This window comes from Passer domesticus, chromosome 18 (genome assembly GCF_036417665.1).
Source record: "Passer domesticus isolate bPasDom1 chromosome 18, bPasDom1.hap1, whole genome shotgun sequence".
Classification (NCBI taxonomy): Eukaryota; Metazoa; Chordata; class Aves; order Passeriformes; family Passeridae; genus Passer; species Passer domesticus.
Window position 1 is genome coordinate 6060024 of NC_087491.1, and position 21639 is coordinate 6081662.

At 44.8% G+C, this 21639-nt stretch overlaps 2 long non-coding RNA genes across 2 annotated transcripts in view; one reads left to right on the top strand and one right to left on the bottom strand.

Moving 5' to 3' along the window:
• Positions 1–5658: 5658 nt before the first annotated feature.
• Positions 5659–8194, bottom strand: LOC135283153 (uncharacterized). The gene is made up of 3 exons (XR_010349018.1): positions 8005–8194; positions 7616–7777; positions 5659–6185 (listed from the first exon to the last, which is right to left on the bottom strand). It is a non-coding gene; the product is annotated as an uncharacterized LOC135283153 (long non-coding RNA).
• A 3127-nt stretch (positions 8195–11321) lies between these two features.
• Positions 11322–21639, top strand: part of LOC135283158 (uncharacterized) — a 79824-nt gene continuing 69506 nt past the window's right edge. Inside the window, exon 1 of the long non-coding RNA XR_010349025.1 lies at positions 11322–11689. This is a non-coding gene — a long non-coding RNA (uncharacterized LOC135283158). The remainder of the gene's footprint in view (positions 11690–21639) is intronic.

Sequence of the window (21639 nt, forward strand, 5' to 3'; positions counted from 1 at the left end):
ATATTGAACATATTTAAAAAAAACAAACTCATGGACATTGTGGTGGCAAAGGATGTGTTTATCAAATAGTAGGTTTGGACGTGAGCAAGTGGAGAAAAAAAACCAGCACTGAAAATATTCCATTGGGAGGGAGAAACTCTTGTATTTCTCCACGCTTGCAGCTCCCTCTCTCTGTGACAGAAGGTTCTGGTTCTATTTCTATAGGAACACCTAATTCTCTTGAAGAAATGTGTCTGATTTGAAGTTCAGGTGGATGAAAATAATTATTTGGGATTTGCCTCTAATGGATTTAGGGATAAGTGTAATTAAAAAGTGAGAACCTGAACTGGTCTTCCATTTCTTCTGCAGTCAAAATGACTGATCCACCTGCAGCACTGCCTCTTGTCTCTATTGGTTCTTTGGCAAAGAAATTGCCAATTATCTGCTGAGGAGAAAATATTCCTTAGAAAGCAGTTTTTTCTTTTTTTGGGTATCTCATGTGTGACCTAGTTAAAGCCTGCCTATTGATCTTGGAGGTGGAGAGCAAAGAAAATCATCTATTGGATCTTTTGCCTCCGAGGGGAAGGAAATTTGGTTAGTAAGCACAGCTCTGGAAGAGTTTCCACTCTTGTTTGCTTTGTCATCCCTTTTTCTGTCCTCAGCTCTAGTCAGTACAACTGCTGAATCCCAGAGTGTCTTTTTACTCTGATAATCCAATATTTATCCAGAGGAAAACATGGTCTTGCAGTGTATAAGATCTTCAGTCACTATTTTGTCCTTTGCAGCCAGTTTTGAGATGCTGCAAAACCGAAACCTGTCCAGCCATAACAGTTTCACAGATGGAGTAAAGGGAAAAGGAGATCAAGGGAAAACAGCTGAGGAAAAGCCAGTTATCTCTTAATGATAGAGGGGCTGGAAATGGTTCAAGTTGCTCTTCCCTCTGAGAGGGAACAAGACCTGAAAATAGTACAGGGAGCTAAAGACTTGAGTCAGATTTACAGGACTGAGCTGGCTGCCAACAGGCTCTCACAAGCAAAGCCTAATTCCCTTGGCAAACAGCACCACCAGGACCTGGGTTCTTCCCATCCACACCAAAGCCCACCCTGACCTGCCTCACAGAGCTGTTCCCAGGCTCAGATTTCCTGGATCACTGCAGAGAAGCAAGCCAGGCCCTCTGGCATATTGGAAAACCAGCTCTCAGACACAAATAGAGTTCAATAATTGCTCAGCCAATTGTTATTTTCTTTAATTTACTGTGCCCAGTACACATAGAGAGTATTTTAAGAGTTTTTCTCTAAATATCTGCCTTATTAGGAACCAAAACCTCAGCCTCTATGGCAGATCTTAAGCTGGAATAAAGCAAGGGATACAGTTCAGCTGCTTTCATGGAAAGTGTGGCATGAGAAGCTGATAAAACACTTTGGTACCCAGACAAGCTCTTGTTTCTTGGATCTCAAAATATTTTCTAGTTTAATCTCATCTCCTTCAAGCTCCACTGACTTTGATTTCTACTGAACTTTAAAATTAAGTGGAAAACTAAGGGTAAGGAGTAGCACTGAGAATTTTCCCATCTCCATTGTGTGAGAGCTTGAATACAGTAAGGCAAGAGGAAGGTGCAGGGGAGAAGGGAAGGAAATAACTGTGAATCACAAAGTTTGTTCTTTCCCTGTTTTTGTTAGTGCTTGTCAGAGTAAATCAGTGCCCTTGCTAGGTCTGCTGGAAGGCAGCCCCCTTGGCAGGAGCCTTCCCCTGCTCCCTGCAGAGTGCTCAGGATCCATTAAGGAGCTGAAGGACATGTTTGGAGGGAAGTTTCATCCTTTAACATGTTTAATATTGTTGAGAGTCTTAGAGGAAAGCCAAGTTGGGAATCTTGCTGCTTTGTGTAGCTTTCTGAGCAGTTTTCTCCCTTATTCCCTGATTTAGGTTAAATTAACCTGTCATCCAGAAGGGGCCCACTGCCAGCTGGGACTTCATCACAGATCAGGGTGTGTGCATTGTGTTTCTGAGGAGTTTTAGCAGAGGTGAGCAGTGCCTAGGCACTGGTCTATCTACGACTGACTTTGCATTCCAGCCTGGCACAGCCTGCTCTGTGCCCTTAACCTGGCAGGATGTGCTCCAATCTAAGACTGCTCCATAGGAATGATGGAAGAGTTAATCTAATTTTTTTTTGAGGTTACAATTAACAAAACGTAAAATTTTCATTGTGACAGATCCTGTATTGAGGTTTATATATATATTTTTTTTTTTTCCTACAATTTCTTTGAAATATTTAGAATCACAGAACTCTGGGATGGTTTGGGTTGCAAGGGACCTTGATGATAATTCTGTTCCATGGGCAGGGACACTTTCCACCGTCCCAGGTTGCTCTAAGCCCTGTCCAACCTGCCTTGAACAGTGCCAGGGATGGGGCAGGCACAGCTTTTCTTGACAGATTGTGCCAGGTCCTCACCACTCTCACAGGAAAGAATTTCTTCCCTGTATATTTGGAGAAATGAATGCTGGCAGAGATCCTGTTAGATACCAGAGTGAATAGGACAATTAATGCTGTGGATTTTAGCCTTTCTTTTATGAACCAGACTGAGGAAATAACTTTGAAAACAAATCTTTTTGAATCATTTCCCTATTTCCCTGAGTTAATTTTTAGTATTAAGAGAACTGCCTTTTATAAGTGTTTGAGCACTAGAAAACATCAGGTGGGCTTGTAGAGATATTTTAAGGATAATCCTTTGGGTTATATTTTGCTTTCATGAAGCTATCATAACCCCTGTAAATGTCAGTGGAAATTAGGTATTTATATTAATGGAGGCTCTCCCCTCCCTTCTTCATTCTTAAAGGTGGGATTTTTGCATCAGTGATTCAAAAGCAAGATTGAATTTCATCAACATTTCCTCTGAAGGAGCTTGTGCTTGTCTGAGATCTGCTGGCAAGCAGCAATTGTTTAGAGGGGCTCCTTAGAATCTAATTTACAATGAAACAAACTCAAATAATATGCAAAAATAAAATTAAAAAGTGCATCAATTAACATACAAAAGTAGAACTACAACACATTCAGCTTTAACAACTCCTCAGAGGGTACAGCAGCCCATGGAAGGGAAACAGCGCTGAGCATACCAAGTGAGCAGGGGAAATCAATGGGAAAATAAACTCAGGGGTCCTCTTAGACAGCCAAAACCAAAGATTTTGGAGTGAACTTTGAAGGTGAGGTGCAAAACCAGGGTAATAATCTTTGGAAAATAGGCTGTGCCTACAAAAAAAGCTTGGGTTGGCTGGACAGAATGTTGTCTGGAAGGTCTGGGGCTGTCCCTGGGGACAGCCTGGTGTTGGCAGCTGAAGTCACAGCTGAGTGTAGATCCCACTGTGCTGCACATCTTCAAAGTTGCCATCATTGCCCTGAGCAAGCCAGGGACTGGAGTTTTTACAGATTTTCTAAAAGCCAACATGAGACAGACAGACAAAACTATTGCCCCACTGCCCAGAGGACAGAAGGTGCCTCAGAATCACAGAGTGGCTCGGGCTGGAAGGCACTCAGTGGGGTCACTGATCCAACCCCTGCTCCACAGGGCCACCCAGAACTCCTGGCATGGCATTGTGTCCAGGTGGGTCTGCAATATCTACACTGGGGGAGACTCCACACCCCCTCTGGGATCTGTCCAGAGCTTGGTCACTGCAAAGGGAAGAAATTCTGCCTCCTGTTCAGGTGGGACTTGCTGGGCATCAGTTCCTGCCCAGTTGCTGGGCCCCATGGAGCTGAGACTCGTCCCTGTTCTGAGCCTTCCCTGCAGACATGGATGGAATCCCCTCTCAGCCATCTCTTCACGAGGCTGAACAAGCCCATCTCTCTCAGCCTCACCTCTCCCCAGCCCTGAACTAGAAGCAGTCACTCACCTCAGCCTGTGCCTTACCATGGGGCAAAAAGCAGGGACACTGTTCTCCTGCAACCTTAGAAAATCAAAAAAAATTCTCAGGTTTGGGGTGCATCCCCTCAGAAAAGCTGACACTAGGTGGTGTTGGCCATGACTGCAAAGCACAGGGGTGACATTGATCTCTGGATGTTGTGCAAATGTGGGATACCTGTGGAGGTGCTGTCATCCTCACGTCAACTCAGCTCTCTGCACCACCTTATCCCAAAATGAGCTGAATCCACCTCTGGGTGGATCAGCCAATTAGTTAAAAATCCTCTGCTGGATTCAGGAGGATTACAAGCATGGGAGCACAGGAGGGCTGGCTTTGCAAAGTCTGGGGGAAGGCAAGGGGGGAAGGATTTCTCCAACGTGTAGCCAAGCCCCAAAGGAAGTGCATTGGTGCTTGTCTGAATGTTAAGTGCTTGATTAAGCACTTTGCTGAATCAAAGCTTTAGATCATTCCTGTAGGCAAGGATTGTGGCTGTATTTTTATCTCTTGCACAATGCATTAATACATTCATGTGTTTTTCAAATTGCAGCAGATTTTTTATTGGATGTTTTGGTATTAGAGCATAGCTTCTAGGGATGCTGAAAAGTCTTGGATGGCAGTAATAATGTCATTGTGCAGTGCATACAATTAGTAAGGAAGCGATAATTAAGGTTTATGCCACGTTTATATTTCCTGTGGACTTCACTGACCAATTTGGACAATTAATGACCCAATACACGTTTTTAAAGGTTCTGGGAGCATTTACTCAATGTCAGATTTCATCTTGGAACATTTGTTTTATTCATTTCTTTCTTCTATTAGTATTTCAACTCAAATTCTACTTTCTTTTTTTGCTGTATGGAAAGTACAGAAATGGGGTTTCTTCTTTACTCACAGGTGCCTGCAATTCAATGAATGACTGAATGGTCTTTATAGGAAAGGTTTGCAGTAGGCTTTAGGATCTGTCTGCTTGAGAAGCACTGTGTATTATGTGCTGTTATTAATATTGCTCATCATGCTGAAATAGTTACCTTTTCCAGATGAATCACCACTGGCATAGCATTATTCAGGATATTGAAACTACCAGAAAATAGTGTTTTTCTAGGAGTAATATTCCCTCAGCACATTAGTTAGTAAATGTCACACACAAATTGCTCATGATTTCCCTTAGATCAAAGGAATATTTCATAACAGGTGCAATATGCTTTTTTGCCTTCAAAAGAGAATGTGAGAGTCAGCATGTGATACATCCTATGGAAAAGCTGTCTGGGATAAATCAGATTATTATGAGGGATGTGTAAAAGGAAGGACAGTTTCTATTTGAGATCAGGCATGTTGTCCATGGTATTGAAAGATGAAATATTCTGCTCTGCTGAAGGGCAGCTGAATGCAGTGACTGCAGACGTTCTTGCTGGCAAGTCAGGAAAATGACTTTCCATCCTCTTCACACCCAGTCACACAACAACACAGAACTGATGATGCTGTCGTGTCATTCATTCCCTTTTCTTTCCTTCCACCCCATCAGCAGGCAGTGCTAAATTGCTCACCCTGCTGCATTGTGGGGTGCAACTGAAATGGGATAATAAATAAGGATTTTTCATAGTGAGACTGGAGGTGTGCACTGCTGTGTAAAGGGTCTTTAAAGCTGAGGATTCATGGGATGGTTCTAGCATCTGTGTTTCCACATGAAGCCCTGGAATGCTTCAACACAAGGGCAAGAAAGGAAGAAGATGGTGTTTGGGTCAAGGTGTGGGATGTTTGGGCTTGGAGCAAGGTTGGATATTCCTATGGATAAAGGGAAGGTTCAGCAGTGCATTTCACCAGCTACAGAGTAACAAGTTAAATTTTTGCACGTGATACAACCTGGTCTGTGAGCCAGCAGGACACATCCACCTGGAGCAGATGTTTGTTCTGGATGAGATTCTTGGTTTTTCACAGGTTTGGGGGTTATTGCTGCCAAAAAGTGTGAATCCAGAGTGAATGGCAGTGTCTGCAGTCCAGGGGCAGTTTGTGTGCTGATGATGAGCAAAGGGCAGTGAAAAACCGGCAAATCTGATCATTGTCTGGGCTGCACAGGTGGGGAAGCCCCAGTGCTCAGACTGAGACTGCCTCAAAGCTGCCTAGTGAGGGCACGGCAGGGTGGAATGGAGCCAGCAGCTTCTGAGACCCAGATCAGCTCCTTCCTCCCACAGCAAAAATCTTCCTCCCACCCCACTCCTGGAGTTATTAACAGCTGTTTCCAAACTGAAAGCGGCTTTCTGAAATTGGAGCATAAAAATAATCTTTCTCCTTCTACTCAAGCTGAATGCAAGCCTCTGTGGATAAAGGGTAACGGAGAATTAGGGAAAGCGGAATATTCCTTTTTATTTAATCCTAGCAAAAATACATCCTTCTTAAAACCACCCAACAAACAGAAAACCTGTGCTGCCATAGATCTTGTTGCTAAGAAGGAGTCTATCCCAGCAATCTGTCCTCCTGCCTTTCTTGCTGTGCTGGTACTTTTCTGAAAGTGTTGACTCTGCATTTTTATTCCTCCTCTCACACTGTACCCAGAGTAAATGATGCCAGACTCTATCAGCTCTCTGGACATCTTTCCCATAGCATTTGCAATCTTGGCTGGGGGAGAGGGATGGGTAGTTATCTGCTTCAGTTTAAACACTACAAAATAAAACAATTCTCTCCAAGAAAGCCACAGAGATCATCTGAATTTACATAACTTAGGTGGGAAAAAAATAACTTTACTGTCATTGAGATTGCCTATTCTCCCTTCACACTTAGGTTTGTTGTCAAGGGATCATTTACCAGCCTAAAATGCAGGTGGAGCAGAGAAACATCATCTGAAAGGCTGGCGGGGAGGAAATGAGCATCATTGCTTGTATCTCAGTGTTTTCCCAGCCCTCTTCCTTATAGCTTAGCTTTGATGGTGAGATCCTGGCAATAGGGCTGTTTATAGGGACAGTTTTAGTATTTTTAAAAGTCTCAATCCTGGGCTGGACCTGGGAGGTGGGGCTATTCTAACTTGTAACAAGGTACCAATTAGGCAGGTCATAGATAGCAAAATTTGCCTTTTCTCTCCTCATTTTTCTTCAGCTGCAACAAACAGCAAATAGGAGATCCTAAAAATAAAGTTTAGGTTGATTTCTCAGCAAACAGAAGTAAAAGTGCTGTGCAACATGTTAATATATTACTGAGTGTTTTGGTGCAAATAGTGATTTACGTTCCCCCAGTACCATGGCACCACTGAAACTCCTGAACTTGGTCAGCTGTGGATCCTTGAACCCCTGGCATGGCAGAAATCCCCTGTGTTGCCTCCTTCTAAATCAAAACATAAGATCCTGATATTTTCCTAAAAGGAGGAAAGACACTGTCCTTTATTTAATGGTAACTTCAGACAAAGTTGCTTTCCTTGAAGAGCAAATGTTCTTGAGCACATCATTGTTAGAGCACAGTGTGCTTTTATAGCAGGCACAGCCTGTTTGTCCTTTGCATTTAGCTCTCACTTGGCTGATATCAGTTAAGGAGGAAATTCATAAAGGTCAGTTCATAGAATCCCAGGCTGGTTTGGGTTGGAAGAGACCTTGAAGATCACTTTATTCCAACCCCCTGCTATGGGCAGGGACACCTTTCACTCAACCAGCTTGCTCAGAGCTCCTTCCAACCTGGCCAATAGGACAGGTAGTGGTTCATTATTCATACAGCCCCAAAATTGTGAAACTATGAGTAATTTCCAGCTAGAAAAACTTACCTCACTGTAATTGTTGGGGCTTTTCTTTTAGCCAAGGGTAGGTTCTCTCTCATTTTCATATGCAAGACCTTCATGACACCCTCCTGGAAATTAGCCCGTATTCCTATCCCCTTCATTCTGGGAAAAGTTCCCCATGCCACCTTGAGTCTTTTATCATCTTATCTATAAATCCAAATAAAATAGAAATATCCAAATAATATTTTCCTGCCTGCTAGTGGGCAGGTGGCACAATCTTAAGGCGATTAAAGGCTTTGTCTCCTCTTTAGCAATAGTAATTTCCTTCTATTTTTAGAGGTGGAGACTGTCTCTGTGTGCCTCTACCCGGAGAGTTGTCCTTTACCCAACGTACGCAAATAACAGTGAGCATTAACAGGAAAATAGAACCAAACCTCTTAAGTCCTGCACAACTGGGACACTTCCACAGCAGTGACCAAGCCCTGTGGTGATGTGTTGTCCCCTCCTGGCAGAAGGAGTGTGGCAGCAGATCTCTAGCCACAGAGAGCAACAAGCACAACTTTCCCAGGAATTGTCCTGGCTGTGAGAAGATCAGAGAAAAGAATGAGAAACAATTCTTATCTTCACTTGTTGCAGATGGTGTTGTGAACATGTGGAATGTATTATGGAGATTTATTTACCAAAGGGTGGTTTCTTAATTAGCCAATGGTGATGGTGTTTTAATTAAAGGACCAATTAGGTCAAAACTGTATCAGACTGTCTGTAAGGGCCATGGCTTTCTTAATAAGTATAGTATAATAAAGTGATTGATCAGCCTTCTGAGAATCATGGAGTCAATGCTAATTATTATCCAGCTGGAGATGCCTGCTACAACAAACAGGGTCTTGGGGACATGCAGGGCACCTGGAGCATCTGTGGTGTGCCAGCTCTTCAGCTGGAGTCCCAGGAAACGGGCAGCCCTCGTAGTCATTCGGCTCACGCCACATCCCTGTCTGGGAGTCCCTCATTTAGCGATTTATGGGCCATGTCAGCGTAATTTAGTGTCTTAATACTGCTGGTCAAGGACCATCAGCATCTTCAAAACCCCCGCTGTCCTTGGTAGGGAATGGAAGCAGAACTCGCCCGGAGTCAGCTCTCTGGGCAGCTGAGGGACAGCTGAAGGCAGAGCTGATATACACCCTTAGAGATAAAATTATTTCCCTGCTGGAAAAAAAGGGCTTTAAAAGCAGCATTAAAACTAGTAGCAAGGGAGAATGGGCTCTGAAAGATCCACTTTGTGGGGTTGTGCTCTGCCCTGAAGGCAGCACAGCTGGGGGTGTTGCAGGACAGGCACAGGAGCAGGTGGCTGCTCTCCAACTGGGCTGTCCCCAGACCCTGCTCCCTGGCCAGCCATCCCTGCTGGACAATCACTGCCACACTCTAGGACAGGAGATGAATGCTGAAGTGTTTCACACCTGCACTTTGGGGTAAAATATTCATGGTTTTATACTTTTCATGAACCCTCCTTTCAAGGCAAAGAGGTGATGCCTGATTTCTCAATCATCTGTGTTCAAGACTTTCAGCATTTCTCTAAATATAGCAGAGATATTGCCTGTAATTCAGAGGTTCACTCACCAGGAAGAATGCTAGAGGTGACTTTCTATTGGTGAAAAGGGACATTACAAGAAAGAACGGCCTAAAAATCCATATTAAAAAAAGAATAATAGCTTAAATGAGATATTTGTAAGCAAAAAGTAAGGACACAGTGGACTGGAGCTAGCCTGGGTGTATGGCTCTGGTGGAGTATTGCAGGAAAAATGAGATTTGATTCTCTTTCTGAAGGTTTTGTGGGATGGTTTCATCCATTTTGTCTCACACAGAGTGTGAACACCCTGAAGTCTCTGCTGGTGTAGTCAGGTCCTCCAAGCCCTTCTGCCAGGTTCCCAAGGGTATTTATTTTTTTTTTTTAAGAGGGCTTTTTTCTGTTCAGATGCTGAGTAAGTTCTGAACAGGATGTAGCACAGTGGAGATTCACGTGTGATTGTTCTTTCTGACTTCCAATAAGGAAAATACAATTATTGTCCTTATTTACAGCAGTAACATCCTATGATAAAACCTTTCTCTGTCTGATCCCTCTTCCAGCTCCTCTGCTCCTGTGCCCCTGCTGCTCTTCACAGAAGGCCCCAGAAGGAATCACTTTGCAGGTTTTTAGATATGTTTTTCTCCTGTTGAAGCTTGCTGCTCTTCTCTTGTCTTTTTGCAGGGAGTCCAGGCCAAGGACATGTAGTGAAACTGTTTTTCAACCAAGGTTCTTAAATGGGGGTACAGGGAGAAAATAAACAACTCTGGCTTTGAAATTCCTCATGCAGTGAGAAGTGAGAGCAAGGCCTGTTTTTTGGTTTTTTTTTTAGTTTTCTTCCAATAAGAAATGTTCAAGGAAAGGAGTGAGGAGCATTTTATCTTGCTGATAGGAGAATATTAAAAACACAGGAGGATGCCATGAGAATGTGAAACCTTCATTGCTCTGAACCCAAAGAGAGGCAAGAGATGAAGTGCTAGTGCCTTTGTCCTATTAGCTGCTCCTGTTTACTCCACTGTGCCAGTCTGCTGAGGTGTTTAATGACTTTTCACATCACCATGGGGGCACTGAGACAAGAGAAGCATTCATTTCCAGTCTTCTCTCTTTCTCCTCCTTTTTTTCACTCCTTTGCCTCAGCCTCTGATGTGACACATTCTTCCAGGGTGTCCTGGCTCCCCCAGTTCCTGTGTCACCCTTCTATTTGCAGTTTATTTATTGCAGGCAGCACCTCTGGGGCAATGGTGCAGGTAGGGAATAAGAAAGGCAAGGAATTGGCTTGGAAGCCAATTTGAAAGCAAAGGAAAAGGTGCAGGTAGGAGTAGCAAGCAGAGAGAATTTCATGGTAAGAGAAAGGAAATCATGAGCTGGTGTTACTGCAGCAGAGACATCCTGGCTGAGCATCGCCAGCTCCCAGGGGTTTCTCCAGTCCTTCTCCAGTCCCTGCTCCTGGTGAGCTGCCTGGATTTGCTGGTGAGAGCACCGGGCTGGCTGAGCTGCTCTGCAGTTTACAAACAGCTCTGCATTGCAAAGTTCAGCAGGATTTATAACGTGACGACGCCGTGTGAGTCACCAGTGATGGGGACTGAACTCGCAGACCTCACCCTCTAAATTCAAGAGCTGCCAGAGCCTGAGGTAAAAGGCCACGTCTCTGAGATGAAGGAGAGCCATGAAATACCCCATGGCCCCTCTCTTTGGTGTGGAGGACAGTGCTGGCTGTCCCCTCAGAGCAGTGGGAGATGTGGGGCTCCATGCCCTGCAGAAGAATAAAAGCCATGTATCGTAGAAACAGGCGATCCCCCAGCTGGGGAATAATGTGCTCTGACTCCATGATTTCAGAAGGCTGAACAATTGCTTTATTAAACTATTCTATATTACACTAATACTATACTAAATTGCATGCTAAAAAGATACAATACTATACCAAAAAGATACTACACTAAAGAGCTACAAAGAAAAACCCATGAGTGTCTGAGACAGCCAGGACACAGCTTTGACCCAACTGGCCAAGGAATCCAAACAACCCTCACCAGTGTCCAATAACCAAATCACTTTGGGTAAACAGTCTCCATAACACATTTCACATGTGCAAAACAGGAGCAGCAAGCAGAGATAAGAATTGTTTTCTTCTCTGAACTTCTCACTGCCTTTCCCTAGGAGAAATCTTTGAGAAACTTGTGCCTGGTGCTCTCTGTGAAGAGAGCTGTGGCCACAGCCACATTGCTCATGGTCCATCCCCTGCCTTGTGCAGGGCAGAGCAGTGACCAGGAGGGAGCAGAAGGGCAGTGAAGCATTCCAGAGTGAAGCTGGAAGAAATGTGCAGAAGTGGCAGTGAGGGCAGTTCTGTGATGGATGTGGTGGTGCCTGGAGCTAAAAGCCCTGGGGATGTTTGTTGTCTCAGCAGTGGGAGCTCCAGCAGGCAGGGCTCCCTCCCTGCAGCACCCAGGAGCAGAGGGCCTACAGTGCTAAAAGTGGCTTTAGGGGTCTTCTCACTACTGACTCTTCAGTGGATCCAGGCAAAAATGTGAACTCACTGCTGTTACCTCCTTGCTTTGGGACTGCAGGTGAGAAAGGCAAATGAAGGCAAATGCTGAGAAGGGTTTACTACAAAAGCTATTTCCTTCCCCCTTTATCCTGCCCCAGACAAACAGTGCTGGAGGCACAGAAACACTGCTTGGCAGTCAAGCAGTAGCAGTCTGTAGCCTTTAAGTTGTGTGGGGTGTGGATGCTCCTTATTTTTTCTGCTTTTGGATTCTGTCAGTGTCCCTGTGCTTAATGGAGAAACTGAGGATGGGAGGGGATGGGAAGTGAATAACCCCTCAGGTTTTGCCCTCTGGGAAAAAAGAAAAAAAAAGAGCTTTCTGTTGTCTTTCTCCACAATCAAAATATAAAGGTTTGAACCTTTGTTTTCATTCTAATGATGTGGGAAGATGGAGAATTGGTTTGTGGCTGAGCTTTGCCCTTTCATTGCCCAGAGATGAGCCATCTCCAGAGCTTTGAACATCTCTGCATTCCTGATGGCATCAGACAGGTCACAAATGACTGATCAGTCTACCAAGCTTAAGGATTGTAGAAATCCTATGCTGAATTTGATGGACCAGAATTAAGGGGATTTCCTCAAGGATGCCCATCCCAGGGCACAGAATCCCACAGAGGTGTGGATATTCCCAGCCTCTATTAGTGCACTCCCACTGTAACCAAAGGTAACAAAACTATTGATTTGACTCCATTTTCCTTTAATCAGAGCTCAGATCATGGCCAATATCAAAGATATTTTTGGTATCTTCCACTCTGCATCTTGAGAAAATAGTATGTGGTCCAAAAATTTTTGTTTTGTCAAAACCAAAATATTTTGCTGGAAGGATTCTGTTTCAATGATAGTTCCAGCTGGGAACAGTTGAAACAAATCATTTAGATTTTGTTTTCATGCCACTCCACTGTTTTGATGAAATAAAAAATGTCAACTGCATTTATTATGACAGTTCACACTGTAATAAATATAAATGTCTACGGCCAGAGTTCTGTAATATATTATGCTGCTTCAATGTAACAAAAATGAACCATTTCCCTATTAACATGTAATGTTGCAACACAATTGAAATAAAATATTTTAAGCAACAAATCATCTCTAAAATTTTAATTCAATAAGTAATATAAAGATTTCAACTTCTTTCCCTGAGTCAGATATAAAAAGACAGACAATTTTCTGTATAATTCGTTCTCCCACCCAAGTAATTTTGGTTTGGAGAAAGAGGTGAGAAATAACCTACTTGACAATTCTGAAATAATTTATTCTACAGATTAGAAACTGATGGAACTTGTGCTTCTGTAAAGTTAAGTGGTATGGTAAGGCCACAAGTGTTTGTGTGAATATGGGAGTGGATATATATATTATCACTTACTGTAACTGACATTTGCTGAACCCCTTCTGTGCTAAATGTTCCATGGTTCCAGTGTTTAAAATCTCAGGAGATGAGGCAAAGGAAAGCTGGAGCTGCCAGCCAGGTGCAGGTATGTTTGTGACAGCCTAAAGGCTTAGACAACATATTGCCATTGAAAAATGAATTTATTGCAGGTGCTAGGGATGAGTTTGCTCGACCCTTCTAGGTGGCAGCAGTGTGTGGAGCACTGGTGTCTCATCAGCTTTGCAGCAGGTTAAAAGCTGTCCTCACATCATCCAAGTTCTTGTGGTGTATCTTGGCCATGACATCTCTCCTGCATGTGTGGTTAGAGGCTGCTCTCTTGAATGGAAGAGGGTTTGGGAGTTGATTTCAAAAGCTGCCTTTAAATATTCTGAATTTTTGTTGCAGGGGGGAAGCAAAGGTGCAAGCCCTTTTCAATGAATAACCTCAGCACACTGTGGAATGTAGAGGTTTCCAAGGATTGTAGAGTGGTTTGGGTTGGAAGGGGTCATAAAAATCATCTTTTTCTGACCCCACTGCCATGGGGGGGCAGGGACACCCTCCACAATCCCAGGTTACTCTAAGCTCTGTTTAAAGTGGCCTTGAACATTTCCAGGAACACTTCCACAGCTGCTTTAGGTGAGAGAGGAAAGGAAAAGGGTATGAATCCTCCCACGGCTGTGTAAAAGCACAAGTTCTGTGTGAGCACGCTGGCTCAGCCAGTGATATTCAAACACAAGTGTATTTTGTCAAGTACATTGCTTCAAGGCCCTGAGTCAAAACAGGAGTTATTTATGCACACATAAAATTAATCCTCAAATGATTAGCTTGGAAATGCATGTCCTGCAAGTAATCGCTGGTAGTATTTTAATAATGAGAAGCTAAGTCAGGAGAAATTCTGCTCTTAGTTATTCTGCTAGAGAATGTGGCTGCTAGTAATGAAATAATTCAGTGAGTTATACATTTGCTTTATTTATGGATGTACTCTTTACTTATACATATTTTTATTACTTAATATTTAAAATGCGCTAAGGGCATGGAAGATGCAGCAGCAGAACCCTGGTGCTGTTTCAATCCTATGCCAGGATTCCATGGAGAAACAGCAGCAGGAGGGCTCAGATTCCCCAAGTTGTTGTACCTGCTCTGTGGTCACCTCAGGGATGTCCGGGTGGGAATGATGGTGAAATCTCAGATCGCACAGGAGCCAGGAAAGGAACAGAACACAGCCCAAAACAAAGCTGCTTGTCTGGGCTGACAGTGACACATCCCTGCTGCAGCACTGCCAATCCTGAGCACACGAAAATCGTGGTGTAAAACATCAGAATCATGAAATGTACAAAAAAATATAACAGCATATGGAAGATTGCTTTTATTTGGCACAACACGCCTTGGTAAATGTAGGAGCTGCATTTTTAAACCTTTCCCCTTCCTCTTACTGAAGCAAGGAGAATTAGAATTGTGCTGTTATTTTTGCAAAAGAGACAGCCAGAAAATCCTTTAATGCTTTGGTTTAAAAATACCAGGTTATTACCCAACATGTGGCACAAGGAGAACTTTTTGATCATTTGCACCTCGATGTCCCCAAGTCTTTGCACAAGCAAAGGGTCAGCCCAAGTAGATTTTTTTTTTCCTTTTGAGATACAAGGAGGTATAATCTATCTGCAAGAATTGAGAGGAAAACAGATGATTTCTCTTTTCCCTTTTTTCATTACCCCAAGAGGTTTACAGTCTGGTCTCTGTGTAAAAATAAATGGGTGAGGCCAATAGTCTGAAAGCACCAGTGAATGATGCAATGATGTGTCTTAAAGCAGTAATATTTCATGGCAAATCATCTTGCTTTAAAACAGAGACAAGATGCTTCTGTTTTTCTCCAAAATACATCTGTTTTCTTTTTTTTTTTTTTTTTTACCCTTCCCTTCCAGAAACGTGGTTCAAATCCAACCCATGGCTTGGAGGCTGTACTGAGCTCATTTTGGAAAGTGATTTTAGCCTTGGTAGCATGAGTTGGGTGGTTGCAGTTCCCTTGCATGATGGGAAGTCATTTCTGGCAGAGAAGAGCAAAAATTTGGGGTTTTGGATCCCAAACATCCTCTCAGTGGTGGATTCAGCCTTAAGAGCTGATGTTTGAAGGCAGAGCTGAGCTCTCTGATGCACAGGACACCAGGCCTGGCTGCTGTGAGAGGAGCCAACAGTTGGATGGTATGGCAGGAAGACACTCCAATATTTTCCAACTAAGAAGATCCTGAGAACAGTGCCAATTGGGATGGGCAGGGAAAACACAAATATTATTGCAGGGTTTTCTTCCTTTCCTCCTTCCTCCTTTTTTTCAAATACAAAAGAATTGTTTCAGCAGCTTATGGAAACACCTATAGGTTTGCTTTTGGTTTTGGGGTTTTTTTTTTAAATTTCTCTTCAATAAATCATTTGATTTTGAGATAATTGCTTTGGAAAATTATCAAACTCTAAAGAATTGGAAGAATGAAAATCAGCAGCAATGGAATTTTCTTCTGTTTTTGTTTTGTTTTTTAATAATAGAAAAAACTAAAAAAAAAATCAATAAAAACTTTAGAAAAAAGTTGCTTAAATAATTATTTTATGGTAGAGGGAAAAGAAGTTCAAACTCTCCCAAATTCTGCCGATGGGCCCCTCGGTGCCTCTTGCAGGTGGACAATGCATTTTGACGAGTGAACTCAGAAAGGTGGCAGTGGCTGCCTTTACTGAGGTTTGCTTTCCTCCAGCTGCAATTCTCACAGGAGTAAAATCAGACACAAGTCTCCCAGTCTGAGCCCAGGTGGCTGAAGTGCACTACAGGTTTATTTTCCCTTCCCTGTCAGGGTCAGGTGTTGGCCACTGCCCGTGGCACAAACCCACCCTGAGCTGCCCAGCAGTGAGATCCTGTGGCTGTTCCCTGGCTCAGGAGTGGGATTGGATTGCTCCAAACCCTCTCCTTTATTATTATTGCTTTTGGATGGACAGAGAGAGGTGGGTTAGGAGTGGGCACTGTGGAGCCACTAATCTGTGGCTGCAATTGGGGAAGAAGGGACGGGCAGGGGGTGACACAGCCCCTTCACAGAGCTGTTGGCTGTGGGGGGATTCAGCCCTGCAGTGAAGTGCAACTCATGTGAATGTGGATGCAATGATGAGTAAATATGACTGGCAAGCTCCTCACTCAGAAATGTTGGTGCTTTTATTTTCCTTTTCCTCACCTTTCTGTGAGTTTGCTCCATTGATTGTTCTGTTCCAGGGGTTCTTCACCATGCTGCCCACGTCCAGAAAATTACCATGGCACCTTTCAGTGCCTCTCTGTGGCTGCTTGTTCATCATCATCCAACTTGTGAAGGGAGTGAAGAAAACCAACCCAGCCCTGCTCTGCACGAGCACTGGGGGCTTTATTGTCTCCTGCTCCACCTAACACTGCTCATTAGCTTGGATTTTTGCAGTGTGTTTGGTAGCCTGGGCAGAGGGCATTGATCTTTCTGCTGCCAGGCAGTGGAAAAGGGGGAGAAGCAGAGAGGCATGGACTGGCCTGCAGTGGTGACTCAGCTGGAACTGCTTGGCAGGGCTGTTTATGAGCTCAGCAGAGGTGATTGCAAGGCACGTTTTCCAATGAAATTTGCAGGAGGGCTTCCTTTCAGCCCGGGAGACCTGTGGCTGTGCTGATTGTTGTGGGGTTTGGGTCAGAGCTTTTGCAAATCTGTCTCGTCTCTAAATAGTCCAAAGGGTTTATTTTGCCTCCCCGCTTCAGCCAGAAAGGGTCTGGATATTTGTGTGTGCATGTGTGTGGTTTTATCTCCAGCCCTGCAGTGGTTTTCAAAGCTGAGCGAATGGTAAACACAAGTGCTAAAAAGGTGTTGGGATTTTTAATGTCCCTCTGGTTAAAAGGGAAACAAGTAAATGGGAACAAAAACAGAACAGAAGAAAATGCTCTGTGTACATGGGAAAGAGAAAATGTAAAGAAAATGGATGTTTAAAATGAAGTGCCCCAAAAGAGTACCTCTGCAGACAGGAAAGTGTCTACACCACAAGACTCTCTTCTTCCTTTCTTTTTCTCTTTAAGAGATGTTCCATTTGTAGCTGATGGACTGATGGTCCATTATCCTTATTTACACTCTGGCAGAAACAAGTCAGGGTCACTCACAATGGTACCCCCATCAAAGGCCCTTAGAACAACCATAGCAGTACAAAAAGGATGTGGGGGTACAAAAGGCTGGCTTGAGAAGTGGCACTGCCACCATAACACACCCCCAAAGTGTCTGAAAGGCCTCTTCAGTGGCTCATTCCTGTGATTCAGTGCTGCTGCCTCCAACAGCCATTGCAGCCCTTGAGATTTATGGGTTTGAACAAGCTTGAGGTCTCCATGCCCTTGAGTGAGAGTGAGAGAAGGGCCATCCTCCTCTGGCTCACAGATCCTGACTTTGTCCCCCCTATCCCACTGCTCTGTTTGTTTCTTTCTGACCCACCAAGGAGGCTCAAAGGCAATGATTTGGCCAGGATCTCATCCCATCCTTCCCTTCCTTTGGCTTTGTCTGATGAGCCAAGGCTGGGGAGAGGGCCTCCAGCAATGTTGTCTTTTCTCTCTGGTTTAGTGTTTCCTACAAGCACTGCAGAGCTCCTTTGCCATCAAAAGACTTTTTACCACAGGGAAATCCCTCTGATACCACTTTGGATGGGGTTAAGTCTCCTCTGCACTGCCAAGAGCACTGCCAAGTGACCAGATGGCACTGGAGAATCAGGCCACCAAATATTAGTCAAAAAGCCCATCTCCTCCTCCCCTTCAATTCCTTATTTGGCTGCTGGCACAGGGAAGATTCTGTGTTCCCAGAGTTGGACATTTGTCAGCATCCTCCCTGCCCACCCATCCACCCACATCCACCCCCAGCCCTGAGCAAGCTGCTTGCCCTGCAGATGTGATGTGTCTCCAGCCACGGAGTCCCCGTGACTGAGGGATTTGTATTCAAGCAGGGTTATACATCTGTGGAGCCTTTCCCCCCCGTCCCCTTTTCTTTAGCGCACCTTGTATTTAATTTGGCAGAAAGCTCTGTTGAAGCTGCTTTACCTTTCCTACATTATTATTCAATTGTATTTCCCCTGATGAAAAGCCTGGCAGTCTGCTGCTCAGTGACAGATGTGCTAGCTTTGGTTGAATCACCACCACTAGGCTTATTATGGGTTTTACTAATGTTTGCTGTTTTACACTGTAACAGGTAGGGTGATTCACTCAGTCAAGGCAAACACACAGACACACATATGCACACACAATTTAGAGACGCCCACACACACACAGAGAGGTGAATCAGCCTAAAATGATCCTTCCTTTTTGCATCTCTTTGACAAAATGTTCCTGAATCCCCTGCCTGTGTGTTGGTTCCTCGCTGAGCAGCCACCTACCAGGAGTTATCACTGCCCAGAGGGGCTGGGCTGCAGGGGCTCTGAATTTTAGTTACCAGCACAAAAATTATCCTGACTAATCACAGGCAGCTGTGACTGCTGGTTGGGTCACCTGTGTGTAAGATTAATGGAATGCTTCCTCAGTTAATACAGGTTGCAGGAATTCATATTATTCAATCCAGAAGTCCTGAGGCTGGTTTTAGCAAAAGGCTTATCCAGCAGTCCCAGTGCCTGGCATGGGCAGCAAGGATTTGTGGCTGCTGAGGTTAATTGTGTGGGGTTAGAGGGGTGTGAGCCTGAGCCTGTTTGAACAGAGCAGATCCCTGTCCCTTGCAGTGTAAACCCCAAAGTCTCTGTGAATGTGTGTTAGCAGCCCAGAAATGCCCCCTGCCCTGGGCTGAGCCCAGCGTGGGCAGCAGGGCAGGGGGATTGTGCCCCTGTGCCCTGGGCTCAGGTGAGACCCCACCTGCAGAGCTGCCCCAGCCCTGGCCCAGCACAGGGAGGAGCTGGAGCTGCTGCAGAGATCCAGAGGAGGCACCAGGGGATCAGAGGATGGAGCAGCTCTGGGATTGTTCAGACTGGAGAAGAGAAGGCTTAGGGGTGACACAGTTGCAGCCTTCCAGCACCAAAGGGAACCAACAGGAAAGATGGAGAGAGATGGTTTACAAGAGCCTGGAGTGCCAGGACAAGGAGGAATGGCTTCTCACTGCCAGAGGGCAGGGATGGATGGGATATTGGGAAAAATCCTTCCCTGGGAGGGTGGGCAGGCCATGGCACAGGGTGCCCAGAGCAGCTGTGGCTGCCCCTGGATCTCTGGCAGTGCCCAAGGCCAGGCTGGACAGGACTGGGAGCAGCCTGGGACAGTGGAAGGTGTCCCTGCCATGGCAGGGGTGGGATGAGGTGAGTTTTAAGGTTCTTCCAACCCAAACCATTCTATGATATGCCAAGACCTCTGGAGAAAGTGATGCTGCCTGAATATAGAGCCCTAGCATCACTCCAAGCTTTCCAATCCAGCCATGTGATGAGCGTGCAGGTTACAACCCAGTTCAGTGCTCCAGAGAACTGCCTTTTTTATAGTGATTTTCTCGACTTGCAATGCCAGGGAGCCTGAAGTGTTTGCAGATTTAATTCTACACTGAAATCCATACACTGAAATCTCCAGTGTTGTCCTGAATTATGTAAATCTCCAGAGGCTGCAAAACTGGGCCAAGAGTCTCCCAGGAATAGTGTTTCTTGAGGGCCTGCACCCTCCAAACTGCTTTGTCTCTCAGTTTTCAGGGTAGAGTTGGCCATGCACTGTGCCACAATAGAAAAAAATGTTTAAACTAGGAAAACTTTGGATTCATACTTAGTGAGATATTAAGGTACCACATGAGGCAGTTTATATACAAACTGCCTGGTCTTTTTAATTAAAACTCACAGGGATTAGTTGTAGAATAATGAATGTCCCACTCTGCAGTACTGAAACTTTCTCTAATGAATTCTTTGCCTTGAGTGCCTCTGTTCCCACCTGACATCCTGTATTCATTCACAAGGTGTTCCTCTTAATGAAAACAAGGTCACTCTTTCAGCATTTGATGGCCAAGAAAGGAAAAGGTGATGGAGCTGCAGCCTTACAGAGTGTGTTATGTTTTTTTCCCTCATTCCATAATTGCAAAAAGCTTCCATTGATGTCGACGGGACTTAGGCTTGAATAGGAAGAGGAGAATAGGTGCCAGATTGGACACCAGGACAAATTGGAGCTCAGTCCAAATATTCAGTTCCTTACATCGATTTTCCACTTTTGTCTGTCAGTGCCTTATGGGACAATAATCCCAGTTTGTATGAAGGAAGCATTTGTTCTCCTCTGCTTACAGGCTGATGTCTAATGCTTATTAGACAGTAATATTGATGTCACATTCACAGACTAAATTTGAGTCCTGCACCTTGCAGAGCTGCTCTCTGTACAGAAACTTGATAGCAGGTGTGGGCCCTGACAAGTAGAACAGCCAAAGCAAAAGGAGAGGAAGAAAAGTTTTATAAACTTCTCTCTCAGGCAGGGAGCTGGGGAAGGAAGGCAAAGTACTTTTTCATGCTTTTCATGTGGCACTAATAGAGCCTAAATCCCTGGCCCCCTGTGCCTGAGGGTACAGCCAGCACTGACTGGAGAAAGAGGGGTATAATTAACCCAGCAGTTTCCTATCACCTCCTTCCTCAGGGTCATTTCTTCCACCACTTCTTGGTGCAGAGTCATGCTTTGAAGCAGCAATGTGCCAACTCTTCACACCGTGGGGTTTCCTGATCTCTTGCCTGCCTCTGGCCCCTGTGAAGCTCCTGAGCATCCCCCAGGCTGCTGTTCTGCTGGGTATGTGTTCTCTTTCCCAGCTCCCCACAGTGTAAAAGGCCATTCTCACCTTCCCCCCACAAGGCACGACTCCCAGAGTGGTTCTCCACTCAAACAGGAGAGGATGGCACCTGAAAGGAGCCCACAGGAAAGGTGGAGAGGGATTATCTACAAGGCCTGGAGTGACAGGACAAGGGGGAACGGCTTCAAACTGAAAGAGAGTGGGTTTAGAGTGGATATTAGAAGAAATATCTTCCCTGTGAGGGTAGGGAGGCTCTCACAGAGAAGCTGTGGATGCCTGGAAGTGTCCAAGGCCAGGGCCTGGGATGGTGGGAGGTGTCCCTGGCATGGCAGGGGGTGGGATGAGATGGGCTCTAGGGCTGTTCCAACCCCACCAGTGCATGATGGCACTGTGAGAGCCCCACGATTCTTTGTTCCAGGTCCCATCTACCAGAGTGTGTGTGAGGCTGTGGCAGAGAGCTCCCACTCTGCAACCCCACCTTGTGTCTGCCCCACTCAGCACTTAGGAGTTCAAGTAGAAGGAGTTTCCTGTTTGTGAGAGTCAAGGCAAGTTTTTTCCTACTTCCTTGCAAACCTGTGCTTAGAACAGATTATTTTTTAGCATAAATCCACAGAGCTCCCTGATCTGTTTCTAAGAAAAGTAAACACCTCAGCACACGTGGCAGCTGCAGGAAGAGCTGGCCTGCACTGTTTTCCCCAGAAACACCCTGGAAAATAACTTTGAGCAGCACATGATATTGAAGATTGGAGGGGAAAGAGGGAAATCACAGTCTGCTCACTGATGGCTGGCAAAAAAAGGGGGAAATTAATAAAAAAGTATCATTACAAATTATTTTTTGACCTCTATGGGATGAATACAAACACTTTGGCACCTCTGGAA